The sequence below is a fragment of the Symphalangus syndactylus genome, chromosome 8, assembly GCF_028878055.3.
Source record: "Symphalangus syndactylus isolate Jambi chromosome 8, NHGRI_mSymSyn1-v2.1_pri, whole genome shotgun sequence".
In the NCBI taxonomy this organism is placed as follows: domain Eukaryota; kingdom Metazoa; phylum Chordata; class Mammalia; order Primates; family Hylobatidae; genus Symphalangus; species Symphalangus syndactylus.
In genome coordinates this window covers 92,401,489-92,419,541 of record NC_072430.2, presented here as the reverse complement: position 1 = coordinate 92,419,541, position 18,053 = coordinate 92,401,489, and the positions used below count along the sequence as shown (strand labels likewise).

At 37.9% G+C, this 18,053-nt stretch overlaps 1 protein-coding gene across 12 annotated transcripts in view; it reads right to left on the bottom strand.

Moving 5' to 3' along the window:
- Positions 1 to 18,053, bottom strand: part of GULP1 (GULP PTB domain containing engulfment adaptor 1) — a 1,103,064-nt gene that overhangs the window by 305,454 nt on the left and 779,557 nt on the right. For 10 of the 12 annotated variants that reach the window (XM_055289964.2, XM_055289965.2, XM_055289963.2 and 7 more), the window contains exon 1: positions 8,112 to 8,562. The exons of 1 other annotated variant lie outside the window; for it this stretch is intronic. The gene's annotated coding sequence lies outside the window, so the exon portion shown is untranslated. Of the gene's footprint in view, positions 1 to 7,166; positions 7,203 to 8,111; positions 8,563 to 18,053 lie in introns of those variants that run through there. One more of the 12 variants, XM_063645626.1, reaches the window with a different exon arrangement.

Here is an 18,053-nt window from a genome sequence, read left to right as displayed (position 1 = left end):
TATTATTCATAAAAATTGTTAATACTGGCACAGTTACTTATTACCAAGCAGGAGATAACTATTTAACACATCTGTTCTTTATATATGAAAAATAAACAAATATAAGACAAGATGCAGAGCCAAATCATAACTCCTCCCAATATAGTTAATGCTGTGAAAAAGATAAACTTTTTTTAATTTGCATGTCCTGAAATTAAATATAAATATGAAATCGAGAGCACAACCTACTCCTTGTGATTCCAATTACATGCTGATCTGGTCTGGAGAAATGGAAAAAAAGAAAGAAAAACAAGATGGTTGTTTTGCAAGATAATCCAGCTAAAATTATTCAGCTAAAACTATTAATCCAGCTAAAACTCCTTTATGTAATTACTAATGGTTATTTCATGAACATGGAAACATAAAGGAGGAACATCTCTATAACTGTAAAATCCACAAGCTGTTCTCCTAAACCGTATTCATGGCTTCATGCCTTCTTGCCTTTTGCCTTTCCCACCTGCTCTGACTGAAACTGTCCCTTTTCAATGCCTGCCCAACTCATCCTCATCCTCTGTGACTTGGTCTAAGAATCACCTGCACACATTCTTTCCATACACTGCTTCCCTTCACACTGGTGAATACCCCCTTTCCCCACTCCTCCTTCCTCAACATCCTCTGCACTGTACCTCAGAATTATATAGAAATACCAAGTTCTATTTAAGTTAATTTAAGTTAGTAAAAGGAGGTCTCTGTCACCTACTAATCACACAACTACAAAAAGAACAAATGTTATTTGATAAGTATTTATTAAATTCAACTGTTTCATATCAGAATCTCTTTATTTGCAGATTCACAGTTTAAACACAGTTATATTTCCCAGAATGAGAAGGCGGGAAAGACTTCAAATGTATATAAGTGAATAGAAAATCACTGAATAAAGATGAAATCTCATTGAATAAGAAAGTCCCAAAGAAAGATTCATTACATTGTAGGATACAGTAAATTCCTCTTCAAAGAACCAATATGTTAGTATATTGAGCTTCCCTGTTCTTTGTTTTCCATTTTTAACTTCCTCGTTCTTTACAACTCCTTGCCCCTAGTTTCAGTAAACAACCCCCTCCTAGCCTCTATCACCTGCTCTGTCGTTAGTAATCCTTGGTCACCTGCTCTGTAACCATCCTCCCCACCAAAACTTCTCACGCCGCCACTCCAGCTCGTACCCCTGCTGTCTTTAAAATAGCCAGCTGGAATTATCTTAGACTGTGCGGTCCAACCCTAGCCAATAGGAGAAAGACAAAGCAGTAGGGACTAGCTGCATTAATAGTAAGATCCCCTTCTCCTCCCTTGTCTGGTGTGCTTTCACCATTGCTCCATCTGCGAGAGGCACTCTTTTATAGAAGTAAATTGCCTTGCTGAGCAAACTTTTGCCTGAGTGCTATATTCACTTGGCAGCACCGAGCATTTACTTCCAACAACATCAAGTCTAAAATGTTGTTCTCTAAAACCTCATCTGCACTACTCTAGAAAATTTTATTTTTCCAGATTGATCATGAATTTCCTAGTCTGCTTAATGTAATCAACTAAACCTATGATAACTCAGATTTTACAAATTTAGTAGTTCTTCCTTTAAAATGATTAAAGACATTAGCAATATGAGACCTCTTACTGATTTACTGTTAAGAAGCTTAAAGGTTTTTCTCCTATATATCCAGTCATGGTGATGCATTAAAACAGAAAAAATAATTCATAAAAATTTAAAGCAATAGCCATTGTTATTCTAAAACAATGCTATTTTATAAATCCAAAATACCAATACACTTTTGCTATTTCAGATTGCATTTATGTAATTTCAAATAAAATTTGTTTACTCAAATGTGACTCCTTAAAAATTCTCTCAAACTATATTCTGAGAGACTACAATCCATGAACACCCTCTAATTATATTTAATTAACATATTCAGCATAGAGATAAATTGCTTTGAAATTAATTCAGTTATGTAATTATTCTTTCTAATCAGCCAAACTTTCTCTGTATTTATTTGCACTACTAGTAAAGTTCAGTGTTTATGTTATTGGACATCTTTATGACTATAATAACACATCATCAAGGAAGTAGAAGGAGAGTTTGATCATCAACCAAAGTCCTTTATTACTACACAGTTCTTCAAAGCAGACAAAAATAAAATAAATTACAGAGCATAACACGTACTTTGACCTTCAAAGACACTTTACAAAATACTCTGTTGCTTAAACAAAACTCTCATTAGTACTTATAACCCTATGTTTTAATTCACCTAGGTTGAAATCTGGGTAAATGAACCTATTTGCTATTAAAATTTTACTTAAAACATGGTATCTCTTGATGGTTATAAATGGCTATGAAAAAAACTGAGAAGCTAAAATCACATTTATTCTCTTATTTCAATTTTTTATCTCAAATTTGCATGTTTGCTACCATACAACAAATGTTCTGTTTGATTTTTTTTGGCTAAAATTATATTTAAAATTGATATTATCTCATTTAAATACAAACCAAATGAGAACAATAGTTATCACCTCATGAAATATTACACAGCTATAAACAGGCAAATCATTAGTGATTCAGTCAGTAGATTATGTATGCTCTTAAATGATTGTCTTTATTTCTATAAGAGAGGAGGCTGAAGACTCTTCAGCCTCCTCTCTTATAGAAATAAAGATAGCCATCCATGGTTCCCACAGGAACTTCAAGGATCTTAAACTTTGCCTTTGTAGCTCTGGCAAAGTTTAAGATCCTTGATGTTCCTGGAGGACTGGTGGATGAAGTTTCAAGGAATGGATCAACTGTAACACCTGATATTAAGAAAAAGCTGTACTATACCAGGAAAACACTACATTTGTATAAAATTCTCACTTCACAATACCTCATAAACTTATCAGTAGTATCTAACTTCTAAGTAGTGAATTTACCTTCTTACAGTAGTTAACTGCACATGTGCTTGTGTTCTACTTAAGAAGAGTAGAAAGGGCCATGAGTATGCCATCATTGGAGCCTACAACCAAGAATGTAGGTAGAAGATCTTGCCAACTATTTTTCTCTTCTTTCAGAGGTATAAATAGAAGTCTAAAAACACTTTTAGAATTTGGAAAAAAGAAAAAAAAAAGGATTTCTAGGATTTCTAGCAATACTTACCTGGGCAACATTTTTAATTAGTTGTTAAAATTGGGCTCAAAAATATCAATTAACTGAAGCTATTTTTCCCTACAGAAAAACTATAGCACAAATAGAGAAACATCAAAGAATATATATGTATCATAAATATGCACACACAGAAAGGGAGAAAGAAATGGAGACAGAGAGAGACAGAGACACCGACAAAGAGAGAGAGAACGACAAAGACAGAGAGACAGAGAGAAAGTAGTCCCCCAAAACATGGAAGTTTCTAAGGTCTATTCTGAACTTCTTCATCAGGAGGCATGTGATACAGCTGATGTATAGGTACATTTATATAATGTTAATAGCAAAAAACAAACATGAAATAAAGGCAGGTATTGATATCTAGATGCACTCTCTTAGTTGCATCCTAGAAAATACACACAAGGTTATTCAAAACTTCCTTTAAAAAGCCATATTAATCTTTGCAATTTAGCACAAAATATACTGAAAAATCACAATTTCTATATAAGTTAACTTACTTATTCATATTATGTGTGCAAATTAGGGCAGCCTTTTCAAAACTATTCTTAAGTATACAATACTGAAAGACAAAACTAATTTCAAATTCGCCATAACTATACCATTTCAATGTAAACAGAAAATTGACACTTATTGTCCCACACAATATTTGAGTCAATTAACTGTCCTCTGATGACAATTAATCATGCATGGTAAGCATCATTAGAGTGGCTGAAAACATTTCTTAGGCATAAAACAAACAAAAAACTAGCAAATAACAAGGGCCTGAAAACAGTATAAGCATTGTTTTCTAAGTCTTACTCTGGAACAATGACTTTTAGCCATTCTCTTTAAAAATAAAGGCCTGACTTCAATTTCATATCCCCAGTGTTTGAAAGTGAAGCAATTTCTCTGTTCAAAGTTATACCATTTTTTCCTCTTCCAATCTGAGTATATTTTATGCTCTTATAGGAAAAAGTTTAAGTTTCCTAATCTCTAAATGCATTAAGGCAAACAATATTAGATCCACCAGCCTCTAATAGGTTTAGGGACCAGGGCTCATAGCAGTTATGCAGTTAGCTTCTGTAACTATCTTTGAATTCATTATTATACTGAAATAAAATAACATTTTTTATCCTTTAGAGGTTTTAGAAAACAAATTGCAATGTCGCAGATTAAATCACAAACAAATCACTCTGCTAAGTAAAATTTAAATTAAAATTACCTACCATTCATCAATGGAAATAAGAATTTTAAGGATTTCTAATTTAAAATGAAAGGTAAAATTTGACATTTTATATTAAAATTACCCTAATATATCCTCGAACAGCCACTTGTTCAAGGATACCCATAGTGTAAGTTTCAACCCAACTACTATATCCCACATACATGTGCTTTTTACAGATTCACTATTAATTATAAAGTCTAAAAATAAAAGCTATGACTAGGTATTTTAGCAAAAGACTTTATCCTTTAAACAATTTATCTATACTTATTCTGTTTTCTCTAATAAATTGATCTGTTCACCCAAAAAAGAGTTAAGTTAAACATCCACCACCTGTAGCACAGTGAACCATAAAAATATGTAGTATATTTTACTAATTGACATGTCACACTAAAAAGTAAATATTTCACAATGATCATAATGAATCAACAATGAACAGGCTCATAAATTATAGACAGAAATATAGACAATAAATGATATGTTGGAAAAATGTTTAAGAAGTAAAACAACATGCACAGAAATCACAGAGCTGAGAAGTTCGGTGCTGATTGGAATACAGGCCTGATGATGCATGATATGCATGCAACAAACATTGGCTGGATTTATTAATGAATGGCTCCAAAATCTATCCTCCAAATTCTTAAGGAAGTTGTTGTGGCCACTAAGAAAAGAAAGTCTGTTTGTATGTCATAAATATATTTCAGCTTCTCAAGTATTATTTCTGAGAAGAGAGCCAAATTCTGTGAATATACTTGGTAACTTCTCATAAAGGTAAAATTGAGCTGGACTTTAAAAATAACTGGTCTTGTGTATAAATATAAACTGAAATAAAAATAAATGAATTTGCTAATTGTTCTTTTCTGTCTGAGAAAATGACTCAGCCTTCACCGTAACAAAATCTCCCTTATGTCCTCAAAAATTAAAATTTATGATTAAATTAAAGCTATGATTAAAATGTAAAAGTGGTAATTTTTATAAATTAGATCCAGATATGTCACTATTACATGGGTATTCAACATAGAAGTATTCCTATTCTATTCCCATAAACTCAACTGAGTCAGCTGAGTCAAATCCTATGACCTTTATGTCGAAAAGCCTATTAACATTATTTCATCTCTTTAATTCTCACAATAATCTTGTAATTATGTAAAGGAAAGTTTCTTTACTTTGCAAGTGGAAAAACTGAAATCATAGTCAGGGAAAACATTTGGCTGAGGGTGATTCACAAAGTGAGTCTCAGAGATCAGGCTGATATTCACAATCTCAAACTCTTAAATACAGAGGAAATATAAACCACATCAGTTTGTTTGTTTGTTTGTTTGTTTTTAACCACTTAACCCCTAAGCCCACAATAGTAAACCTACAACCCACCTCTCTGAAGAAAAAAAAAAAGAGAGATGAAACATACACAACTTTAATACCTAAAGAAGAGTCTGAATTGCAGTTAAGACTTTGAGTTCCTGTCTGGTTTGGAATTAGGAAGCAGTAAAGGGCAAATGTGTGAAATACTGAGATCATCTCACCTTTTACTTCTTCACATGAAAGAGCAAGATCTGTTTATCAGGATCACTTTTGAGAAGCACAAAGAACTCATGCTGGATACGTTTTCTACTTTAATTCCATGACCCAAATCCTAATGAGAATTGAGAATACCTAATTGAATTATTCAATTTAGGCAGAAAATCATCTGCTCAAACCCCTAAGTCTTCAATTCTTGCTGCTATGAAAACAAAGTAAGGCCGAAGTCAAGGAAGTGAAGTTGCAGCAAACCTTGTCCAAGGAGACCACTAGCAACAAAGTGTGGGCATTTGCAAAGCATGATCAGCACAAACAGCATCGGGCCCCCAGCTATTCCACTGCAACACTGATAAGGAAAGTTCAGACTTTGCTCCTGGAGCCCTTTTTGTAATTTCCTCGGTCATATCCAACTGCACTCTATGCTTAGTTTAGTTTTTTGCCAAGAAGACCGATCTTAGCCACCTAAAAATTCTCATTGCAAAAGAAACCTCTTGTTTAAACCCCAAGTACAACCGACAGCCCCTTTCCAATCAGCCCCTGCAACTTCCCCAGTCTCTTTCATGCCTGGCTACTGAGCTCAGTCTAGTTTGGCTGCCGGCCAGGTTCCTCTCTTTTTTTCCTTGTCAGTCGTAAAAACTTGGAAAACACTCCTGGACAGCTCAAGGAGACCTTTAATTATGCAGTGGGGCAGTACCTTAGCCTGTCTGCTGTTTCCAGCAAAGCTTGTAGTCACCAGCGACTGCGCTCTCGCAATTTGTGGGTTTTCCAGCCAAGGTTACTTGTTCATATGGGGGGGAAGGGAAAGACTAGCAGAGAAAGGGAGCAATTTGCAAATCTGAAGAATTTCCAATTCCTCTGAAAGTTTTCTACTTCCTCACATTCACTCTGTCTAATAACCTCCCTTACTTTAGCACCTAATCACCCATTTTGTAATACAGACACAAAATCATCAGTATTGTCTCCTGCTAGTCCTAGAAATGAGTTATGACTTGAACGTTCTCCGTAACTTTTTATTCTCAAATGTTGGTGTAACACATTTCAAAAGCAGGCACAAAATAAATTTATTAAATCCTTCCTAATTGACTGCATTACACTTTGTCAAACTTGCAGATTGAAATAGTGCATGTAAAATGTCTGATTGCAAATGAGAGTACGGCGAGCTCAGTTGGGAAACACTACTAGGACCTAGGGAGGGGTGCCTTGACTGCCAGCCCTCACTTACTTGGAGTTCGCCCAGCGTACCAAGTGGACCCGCCAAGCCCAACACCAGCTAAGTCTTCCTTACTCTACCTTGGCACGCTAGTTCCAGCTGCAGCGTCCAGCTTCCTGTTCAAGTCCCATTCAACATCGTAAACACATTCCAAGAAAACCAGCCTGCCCAGAGTTCCCTCCCGCACACAGGGAAGTCAGCGCGGCAGCCGCAGAAGCCGCAGAATAGAGAGAACTGCCTGCACCGGATTCTGATCCGTGTAGCGAGTGAGGCCACGAGAAGGTGGACCCGGCCAAGCGAATTTAGCAGTCGGAGCCAGAACCCAAGGGTTCATCACCCCCGCCGCGCCTTGCGCCCTCCAGAAGAAGCTACTTGACCCTCGCAGCAAAAGGGTAACCATGTGGACGCCGCCCCTTCTTTGGGCCCTCCCAGCTCTGAGCTTTAAAGTATCCGCGGCCCGGCCTCAGAGCTTCGCGCCTCCCCACCCCCATGCCCACATTTTCTCCCAGCGCCAACAAAAGGGAGGCTGCCCTGGAAGTTCGCTCCTGGGTCGCCTCGCTGTGACCCGACGATGACTTGCCTGCTCAGCCCAGTCTGATCCACGCACCCTCAGCCGGACTGATCCACGGTTTCCCCACCGCCTCCCTCCAGCTCCTGCCCACTGGCCCCCCGCCGCCGGACCAAAGTTACCACAAAAGGCTAAGGAGGCTTCTGGAGGCCGGAGACCGCCGCGTCCCCGACCTCGCTGGACTCCCCCAGTCATTTTTCAAGCGCTACTATAGCAGGCGTCAACAGGTCTTAGCCTCCTTTCGTGCTGGACGACTCCCTGAGCATTTAGCTGTCCTAATTTTTTACAACCTGCTGGCCAGCGGCTACGCGCAGCCCCGTGCCCTCCTTTCCGGGCACTGGTGGCCAGAGCTGTCCATCCCCACCGCCCCTCGGGATATCAGCTTCTAAGCGATTCCACGCTACCTGGAGGGAGCCTGAGCTCGCAGCCAGGAAAGAGCCCAGATAAATCTCCGTACCTCACTGAGAGATGCAGTCGGGTGAGGCTTCGGGCAGGGGCGTGGAGAGCTGCCGGGTCCTCCGAGCCTGGCTATCTCCACTCCAGCACGGCCGGGGCTCCGTCTCCGAGGCCGAGAGGGAAAGTTTCTCTACGTCAACACGGCGCTGGACTCGGGACCCTCCAGCTTCGGTCCCCTCCCTCTTCGCGCTCTCTCCCCCCTCCCTCCTCTTCCTAATCCGCTGAATCCAAAACTGGCGCTGGCGGCAGCTGGGACGCGGGGCTCGGGACTCCGGGTCGCTCCCGGCCGGGAACGCGGGGCTCCCCCTCTCGGTGAGAAGGAAACTCTAGCCGACTCCGGCTTGCGCACTTCTGGCGGTCTCCTTGGACATTTCCACACGGGACGCCTGTGTTCAAGCTCGCTGACTTTCCTTCTTTAATCTCTGATGGTCGTTATCTGTGGGCCCACTGGGCTATCCCGCGCGTGCACGCGGAACCGGAGGTGGGTGGAGGGTGGAATGAGAGAGAAACCCATCCGCAGAAGGAGGGGCCCTACCTTCCTCAGTCTTTAGCCCGGACAGAAGCAAAACCACAGGCCCCCTCTCCCACCCCACTCGCGCCGCGTTTCCTTTCCAGCCTCCTCCCTGAGACACTAGATCAAGACCATTTGCTTTTTCTTATCTCTGTGTGTTTCCTAACACAATTTTAAAACACCTCTGAGGCTTCATAGAGGGGGAAAGTGTCAAAAGAAATACACGAATAAGAGTAAAACGTGCCGTCTTCACAGCCTTCATCAAGAAAGCAGACACAGTTGCTGCTGCTCTGGCCGCACCTCAGCTGACTGGTTTGTCCTCATTTGTTTTTTAACTCGGCCTTCATCTCTGGACTTTGTTATGCCTTAAAACGGACACACATACACACACGTGAAAATTGCCTTAACCCCCAGATCATACTAATTTGCTCCATTCAGATGTTTACCTCGGAATTAAGGACTTCTGTATAGGATTTGAGAGAAAACACAACAGCCCATTCTTACTGACCTTTAGTAAAGTTCTGTGTGGGAAAGGGAGCGAGAAGGAGTATCCTCATATAAGAAGTTCTTCAAGGATGAGAGGACCTTTACTAAAATTTTTTGTGCTGCTCAGAATTTAGTTTACTAAATTTTAGTTTGAGTGTGAAAATAGATGAGAAAAGGAAAAAGGCATTTTGCAAAGCTAGCAGTTATAATGTATTACAATGGATACAGGGCTTAGAGTCAGACAGGCCAGATTCCATTCCAAACTCCATCCTTACGCTTTCTGTGCCTATCAATTATAACTGTCAACAGGAATTCTATAATCTAGCTCACGGAGTCACAGTCACATTTACAGGAGTTTATAAAATAGAGTTGTGATAGGTGCAGAGAAAATAATAAATATTTGGTTCTTATATCCCACCATGTTTTACTGTAATTAGGAGAGAGGGTGGTGCTAGAAATTTTCCCCCAAAGACCCTGTAACTGAATCAGTTTTCTTCTCCTTAATGCTTTTTCCATTTAAAAAGGCATCATTTCACAATTTTTGAAATGGAAACTATGTTTACAGATTAACTAGTTCCAGCTAAACTCCCTTATTTTAAATACAAGGTAACTGAAGTCTAGGGCTCTAAAGTGACTTTCCCCAAATCTCATGGTTCGGAGGTACTAAAGCTAATATCAGAAATCAGTCCTCATAATAATTTGGCTGGGGTCCTCTTTTAACTGTTTTTCTCTTTATCACAACAGTCAAGCACATATAAAAGTAATTATATTAAAAATATTAATCTGAGGACAAATGCTAGTTGTTTTTTCTGTAAATAACTCTTTAGCAATTAACTTATGAACAATCATTAAAAATTAAATAATGTCATTTAGATGATCACTTGGTATCAATGTGATTATAAAAATAAAACAAATGGTCGTCCAGTATTTAGGAATAAGGAGGTTGATGAGATGAACAAATCCATGCTTACATTATATATTTACACATAGATATTTTGGGTTTTTTAGCCATAATATTAAAAGATTATAATAAAGAACTCTCGATTCCCAAGAATACATCAACATACCACTATGGTTGGCTGACCCTAGTTTGTGAACAACTAGATCAGTGTTCAGGACACACAAGTCAACTTGAACAAGTTCAGGGCCAAAGAACAAAATCAGGCTACAGAGATCAAACTTTTCTATCCTGTGAAATAATGGAAAATCCCATAGCATGTACTTATTTCTCATTCATTTGCCTCTAGTATCTGTAAGAAGGTCTTTTTAAAAAATTCTTCCTTACCATACACAATGTTGGAAAATCATCTGAACGTTTACATAACTAACTCCCATGTTCTCAGAGATGAGACTCTATATACTCCTTCTAAGTAGGAGTTATTTACTACTCCGGCCTCATCCTCAGTTTCCTAAAGGCATAGCATAGCCTCTTTAGAGATCTATCTTTCCTATCCATGAGACTTGGAAGATCCTAAAGAGGGAAAAAAAATATCGCTACAAAGCACATCCATCATGAATGGATACATGAAGATAGACGAGTCCTCATAACTGTCTTTTTCCAATCGTTACATACAGTGCTAAAGATTACTCATTTTTATATTTTCTCCCACTGTTTAAAGTCTTTAAACTTGCTATTGCTTTGTAATTTTTATAACCTGACTTTTGATATTATCTTCTTTGTGAAATGGCTTAGAGGTATAAAAATCTCAAGAATGTCAGAACCAAGTTTTTAAAAACAAGAAAACCAAATGGAACAAGATTTTAAAACAAATTTATAGCATGCCCCAGGAAGTGAAGAAGGGAGATGCCAAAGAAAAGGGTTGCAGAAGCTAGCAGGGCACTACGATGAGAAATACACCTAATTTTACCTATTGCAAATACCTCAGATTTCCATTTGAAAGTTCTTCACATTCATCATAGGTGCATATAGTATAGACCCTGATAGAAACTCAGCAGCTTTCCAGTGATTTTTATTTTTATATTTATTATTATTATTATTATTATTTTGAGATGGAGTCTTGCTTTGTCGCCCAGGCTGGAGTGCAGTGGTGCGATCTTGGCTCACTGCAAGCTCTGCCTCCCAGGTTCACACCATTCTCCTTCCTCAGCCTCCCGAGTAGCTGGGACTACAGGCGGCCGCCACCATGCCTGGCTAATTTTTTTTTTTTTTTTTTTTTTTTAATTTTTAGTAGAGACAAGGTTTCACTGTGTTAGCCAGGATGGTCTCAATCTCCTGACCTCGTGATCCACCCGCCTCGGCCTCCCAAAGTGCTGGGATTACAGGCATGAGCCACCGCGCCTGGCCTCCAGTAATTTTTAAATTAATTTTCTTGCTCAAACCAGAATTAGGTTTCTCTTACCCTAACTAAGGGAACCTTGGCTAAGACAAAAAAACTACCTGTTACTTATCTTAAGAAAACCAATTTTATTTCTGATTATCGCAAAAGCACACAAAAAATATGCTGGTTGTTTAGCCCTATATTTCTGCAAAACCAACATTTAAAGTATTTGACAACCTTTTAAAAACTGTAATGAAAACCAAGATTGAAATTCAAATTTCAGTCATGTGATTTGAAAGGGGGACATGTTTCTGTTTGTCATGTGTAACAATGGCCAAATATCCTATGAGTTCCTAGGGGACTCTGGGTTCCAAAGTTATTGTGTTACATTTACCTTTAAACCTCTAGCATTTTGTCTGTCATTCTGAGAGAATTGCTTTATTTGGATCTTCTTGATTAAGAACATGAAACATGACCATTGCAAAAAAAGAAAAAAAAATGGAAGGGCAACTGCAAAAGGGAAATAAATATCACCTGTATTCCCAACACCAAAAGTACCTATTGCTCACATTTTCTCTATATGCTCCAAGGTTTGTTGAGGCCTCTGAGAGACTCGGATAAATAATATCCCTTCTTTATGCCTGGGTGGGGAATAAATTGACCAAAACAAGTTAAACATCAGAGCAAAATATTACTCTATGATTGACAGATAACGGATTTGAATTGGTAGATCCAAAAGCAAAGAACTGAAACAGCAGCCTCAGTCAACGTAGTTCCTGGCCTCCTTCTAACCTGAAAGGAGACAGTGCCTTTGAAAAAGGATTTAAAAATTGTTTTTTGAGTTCTATTCCAAAGAATGAAAGAGAGAGAAAGGTAGTTGAGCCTGGCATGCCCAGCAATTCTTCCCAAGTTTATTCCTAAGTTTATCTACCAAATGTCATGACTTCTCTCCAAGGGCAAGTAAGTAAAGACCCAGTAAAATATTTTTGCATGGAAACCAAGAGCAGAGGAAAGGCATTACCCAGCACCCACAGACACTTAACAATTTTCTTTCCATTTTTTTCATGTGGAAGTATAACGTACATACTACTCCTTTTTTTTCTTTTTTTTTTTTTTGAGACGGAGTCTCCCTCTGTCGCCCAGGTTGGAGTGCAGTGGCGCGATCTCGGCTCAAGCTCGGAGGTAAGCTCCGCCTCCCGGGTTCACGCCATTTTCCTGCCTCAGCCTCCGGAGTAGCTGGGACTACAGGCGCCGCGCCACCACGCCCGGCTAACTTTTTTATTTTATTTTATTTTTTATTTTTAGTAGAGATGGGGTTTCACCGTAGCCAGAATGGTCTCCATCTCCTCACCTCGTCATCCGCCCGCCTCGGCCTCCCAAAGTGCTGGGCTTACAGGCGTGAGACACTGCACCTGGCCATTTTAACAGTATAGCATGGGCTTTTTTCCCTGCCAGTGTTTATTAATAATTTTTTGCTATTGCAAACAGAAATTATGGCCATTTGTACATACATATTTTGTATATCATCTGTTCACATATTGTGCCTATCGCTTCCAGCTATTTCCTTAGAATACCTACAAGTAGATTCTCAAGTTAGAGTAGACTTATTATTTTGAAAATAATCTCACATTATAGAAAAGTTACAGAGTACAAATAATTATTATTTTTACCTGAACCATTTGAGTATAACTTGCAATCATGATACCTCATCCTTCCCAAATCCTTTGTGTACTTCCTTAAAACACAGATCTTCTCCTCCATAAAGAAGGTAAAACATCAAAACTCAAGAAATTAACATTCATATATTTCTACCATTTAATTCTGATGTCCTATTCCGGTTTCTCCAATTACTCCAACAATGTTCTTTATAAAAGCAGGATCCAGTGTGAGATCACAGTTGCATGTAGTTATCATGTCTCTTTGACTTTCATGGTGTTGATACTTTTGTGAATTGTTTACTACTTACCTGGAAAAAATGTAATTTATCATTAGAGTCAGCTAATGTATTTTTGGCTGGTAAAAAAAAACAGAAGTATGATACTATATTCTTTTTTAAAAAACAATTCTAATAAGTTGTACTCAGTTTTGATTTTTTCCTATTACTAGTGATCTTCACTTGATTATCTGTCAGCCTTCTCCTCTGTAACATTAACCTCTCTCTCTCTTTATAATTGGTCCATATGGGTGGCATTGGTGGTATAGTGGTGAGTATAGCTGCCTTCCAACCATAATTGGTCCATATTTCCTGGGGAGGTACTTGAAACTAGGCAAATACTTCATTTCTCATCAAACTTCCAATTTGTTCATTTGTTTACTTACATTAGTATTAATACATGGTTTCCTGTTTTACTTGAATAGGTATAATCTGTTTCTATGATGATTTATTTGTGACACTTAAATTATCTCAGATGGTCAGAGGCGACTGTTTCAAGCTAAATTCCATATCCCTTTGCCATGTATCTAGCATTCTGTGAGCATTTTCTCAATTTGGAGCACAAAAAGGTACTCAAGTCTCATTTTGTATTTCCCCAGCCCCAGCCCAGGAATCAGTCATTTCTCCAAGAAATTTGTTTCCTTTTAGTGAAGGATGGTATTTGGAATCTGACCTCCAGTAGCTATGTTTATTGCTCTTAGATTTTTTTTCCTTTGCTTAGGCCCTCTTAGTAACTAGAGCCAGGGAATATATGCATGTATGCACCTGTACATATTTACATCTCTCTGCGAATCTATCTGCTTATCTATCACCTATCATCTCTGTCAACATCTCTATCATCTGTATCTATCATCATCTATCTATCTTGAAAGCCACGAGTTCAAACATTTACCTTCAATTGTAGTACAATACTACTTTTTACATTTGTAGCCCCCTTCTCCTCCAGTAAAAATCTGGCTTCCACTGTCATTATCCTTAATATATTTTCTTAATTAAGCAATGTCCTTGTCCATACCCAATCTCCCATCGCTGTCACAGTCCCCTTTCCTGTGTGCCCAGATCACTCCTTCTGCAGGAACATCTTCATCATCCTGCTCAGACTCTTAACACCTTAAGATTGACAGCCCTCCTGTGCCCTCTTCCTTCACCTAGGGGTCTAGCACACAGTATCAGGCTGCTCTCTACACAGATTTCCTCTGCATCTCGCATGGGTTCCAATTACCACACCAGGCTTTTTCTCCACTGGAACACCCTTTTCATTGTACTTGGGCCTCCTCACCCATCTCTGGGCCATTGCAATACCCCCACCCTTATACCAGTGCAGATGCTTCTGTTAATTGGCTCCTTCAAATAGTTTAAATTCATATTGCCAAATTCTGAAAAGTCTATAAAAATGTACATTGCCTTGATCAATATAGGTCAGTGTCATTTCCTCAACATATGGCACTTGTGTTTTATTTATGACATATGTTGCCTATGTAGACTATAATGGACTCAGATGCAGATGGCTGTGCTAAGCATGCTTCTTGGTGTTTGGCACATCATTAGCCTACAAGGTCCCTTGAGGATTTTATTTAAATATGCACTTTTTCTTTCTTGAGGGGAGCTGTGAAAAAATAAACAAATACAACAGAACAAAATTAAATACGTACTTTTATTTTCATTTCCTCCCATTCACTTGCCCAGCACAAGTACTTAATGTAATGTGTACTTTAATGTGTTTAAGGTGTACCTTTTTTTGTAAGTATCCTTTCAAAATATTTTCATATGCATTTTTCATTTACCTAAATGATATCATGTAAACTATTCCATCTTGACCCTTATTTTTTTTTCTCCAAACACTTAAATTTTCAAGTAATCTTAGTGAAAAATTAGCAGCTCAATCGCTTTAATTTTTATTACTTTCACTGTTAATAAAACTGAATAAGTTTTCATAAAGTAACCATTTATATTTTCTTTTGTGAGGTGGCTATTTATATATTTCATACATTTTTCTCTTTTCTTTATTGTTTCACATATCTTTTCTTTTTCTTATTGATTTTTAAAAGTTCCATATGTAGTAAGTATATTAACCTCTAGCCAAAAAAGGGGTATTTGTCCTATTAACTTAATTAAAATAATTAAATTATTTTGTTCTATTTTAAAACTATGTAGAATTTCTTTAAATGTAATCTTTTTATGATTTCTTGAGTTTTTAAAAAATATAATGACATTTCACCCAAACTAATTAGCAATATTTTCTTCTAGTATTTTGTAGTTTTTGTTTTTCAATTTATTCTGATGTGAAGTCTAAAGATAGGGCTTTTGTTTCCCCCAGAATAATGACCTAGGTGTCCAACACCACATATTGAATAGATCCATTCTTTGCCCAGTGATTTTAGCAGTAATTTTTATCATATGTTAACTTAGATATAAAACAGGGTCTGTTCAATCAGAACTTCCGGGTGTGGTCAAACAGCATGCAAAATGCAGTAAGACACCTAAAAAAGGTCCAGTGCAGAATAAAATCCAGCCAAGCTCTTTTGCCAGCCAAGCCAATGGAGCTTGCAAGCAAGAAGAAAGGAATATCTTTTCTAACTACAAAGGCATCTTCGGCTCCTAGCCAAGCACCTGCAGAGCTTCCTTGGAAAGAATTGGGCATCATGTGGGCTAGCGGTAGTGCTTTCCCATTTAATAGTCAGTGTATTTCTGCGATAGAACATTATTAATTATCTCAAACTATCGTTGTTTAAAATATCTACTGGGGCAAATTCTCCTTTATTATTTTCTCCGCCTTTCAAAGGTTTCATCAGTATTCTCTCAAGATTATTTTTCCAAATGAACTTTGGATCCATTCTGTTAAGTTTCCTTGTCACAACTTCCTATTTCCTACCTTTGACCACAAAAGTCTTCTGTTAGAAGTGTGTTCAACTCATATCAATTTACCTGAATTCACTTCATTATTCAATTTTTTCTTCTGATCCTGAAAAAGGACACTTTTTCAACTTGAAAAGACCTGACTCTGCACCCATTCAAATTATATTTTTACCCTCCAATCTATTAAATTGCCACTTGTTAAGTTCCACGTTGTTGCTAAGAGTGAAAGGGCCATTTTTCTACAACAATTGCAGGACATAAATAATACTTGGAATAGAAGAGCCCTACTTAACACGAGTAATGAGAGAAAGCACAGATCTTAATCAAGGGTCACATTTCTGCTTCTTGTTCCAGTTCACGTGCACTCTAGATGATCGTGAATGAGTACCTTATATGGAGTCCAGCCATGACCAAAAGACAGGAGCTAACACTCAGCTTCATGGAAAGGCCCGACCTAATGTCCAGGATAGTGTCCTGAGGTATGGTCTGCCACAGAGCTTTCAGGCCTAGAAAATTTGCTTGAAGCAGTTTTACTTGCCTGAAAAACTGCTGCGATAAGAAGATATTTTTTTCATTTGAAGACTCACATACTTAAAATACAAAAATAGAACAAAGACATCTTATTGCAAGTAGAATTACAGTCTTATTTTCTTAATAGAGTAAAAATTAAATTGTCTAAAATGATTTTTGACAAAGGAAACTTTTTATTTGAAAATTGTGATTTGCAATTTTTCACTAGAATGCTAATTTATTAACTCTCTTCAAAATCCTGTATCAGAATTTACTCAGGCTTGCTGATAGGGCTTAACAAAAAAGCAAAGCTAAGCAAGGCACCTATATGCTTGGGCCTGACATAATGTGATTTGAGAAAATGTCATCATGCTTTAAAATGCAAAGCGCCTATCACAGCCGAACAACAAAAGACGTTCTCTCATTGAGTATCTTCTCCATAATGGCTAAAATAATTCTGAGAGTGGCTTTTCTGTAAAAGGCAGTCTGTGGCAAGAATTGTTAGAACAGAGACTTGCCATGCTGGTTCTGCATCAACAGTCTCTCTAGCTCAGCAATCTGAGAATACACACAGATAAAGTGCTATCAGTTCAATGGAAATTGGCAGGTTTTCAGAGGATGTGACTGCAGAAGACTATTGTTCAGTTTCAAAAATGAAACCCTCCAGAAGCAATTTCAAAGTTATACAAATCTTTCACATATACTGAGAGTGCAGGTGAAGATCATCCATTTTCCACATAAAAATAAATTGCTAAGGACTTTTAAATGAACACCCCTAACTAAAATGCAGTGTTCTGTTTGGAAATCTGTACATTATACACGTGAAGAGTATAATAAATCTTGAAAAAAATTAAATTTTTATCATTGAAATGTTTTTGTAGAGTGCCATGAGTTTGGGGGAGAACTAGTGAAATGTAAATCAACAATTTTATAGATTTATAAGACAGTTCTTAAAGTGTCAAGAAAGCTGTCATGGCTTAAATTTTATTTACTGAATTAAGCTTCAGATATTTCTTATAAAAGTGAACTTCGGGCTGTTGAGTTTTGAAGGGTGAAGCATAGGATAAAGCTTTAAAGCATGTGCTTTGGAATCCAAAGTCATGGTTAGAATGTATTCTCTACTACTTACTGACTGTGAAATCTTGGACAAGTCACTTTCTTCTCTGTATTAGTTCATTCTCACATTGCTATAAAGAACTACCTGACACTGGGTAATTTATGAAGAAAAGAGGTTTAATTGACTCAGAGTTCCACAGACTGTACAGGAGGCATGGCTGGGAGGCCTCGGGAAAATTACAATCATGGTGGAGGGAGAAGGGGAAGCGAGCACGTCTTCCCATGGCAGAGCAATAGACAGAGAGCAAAAGG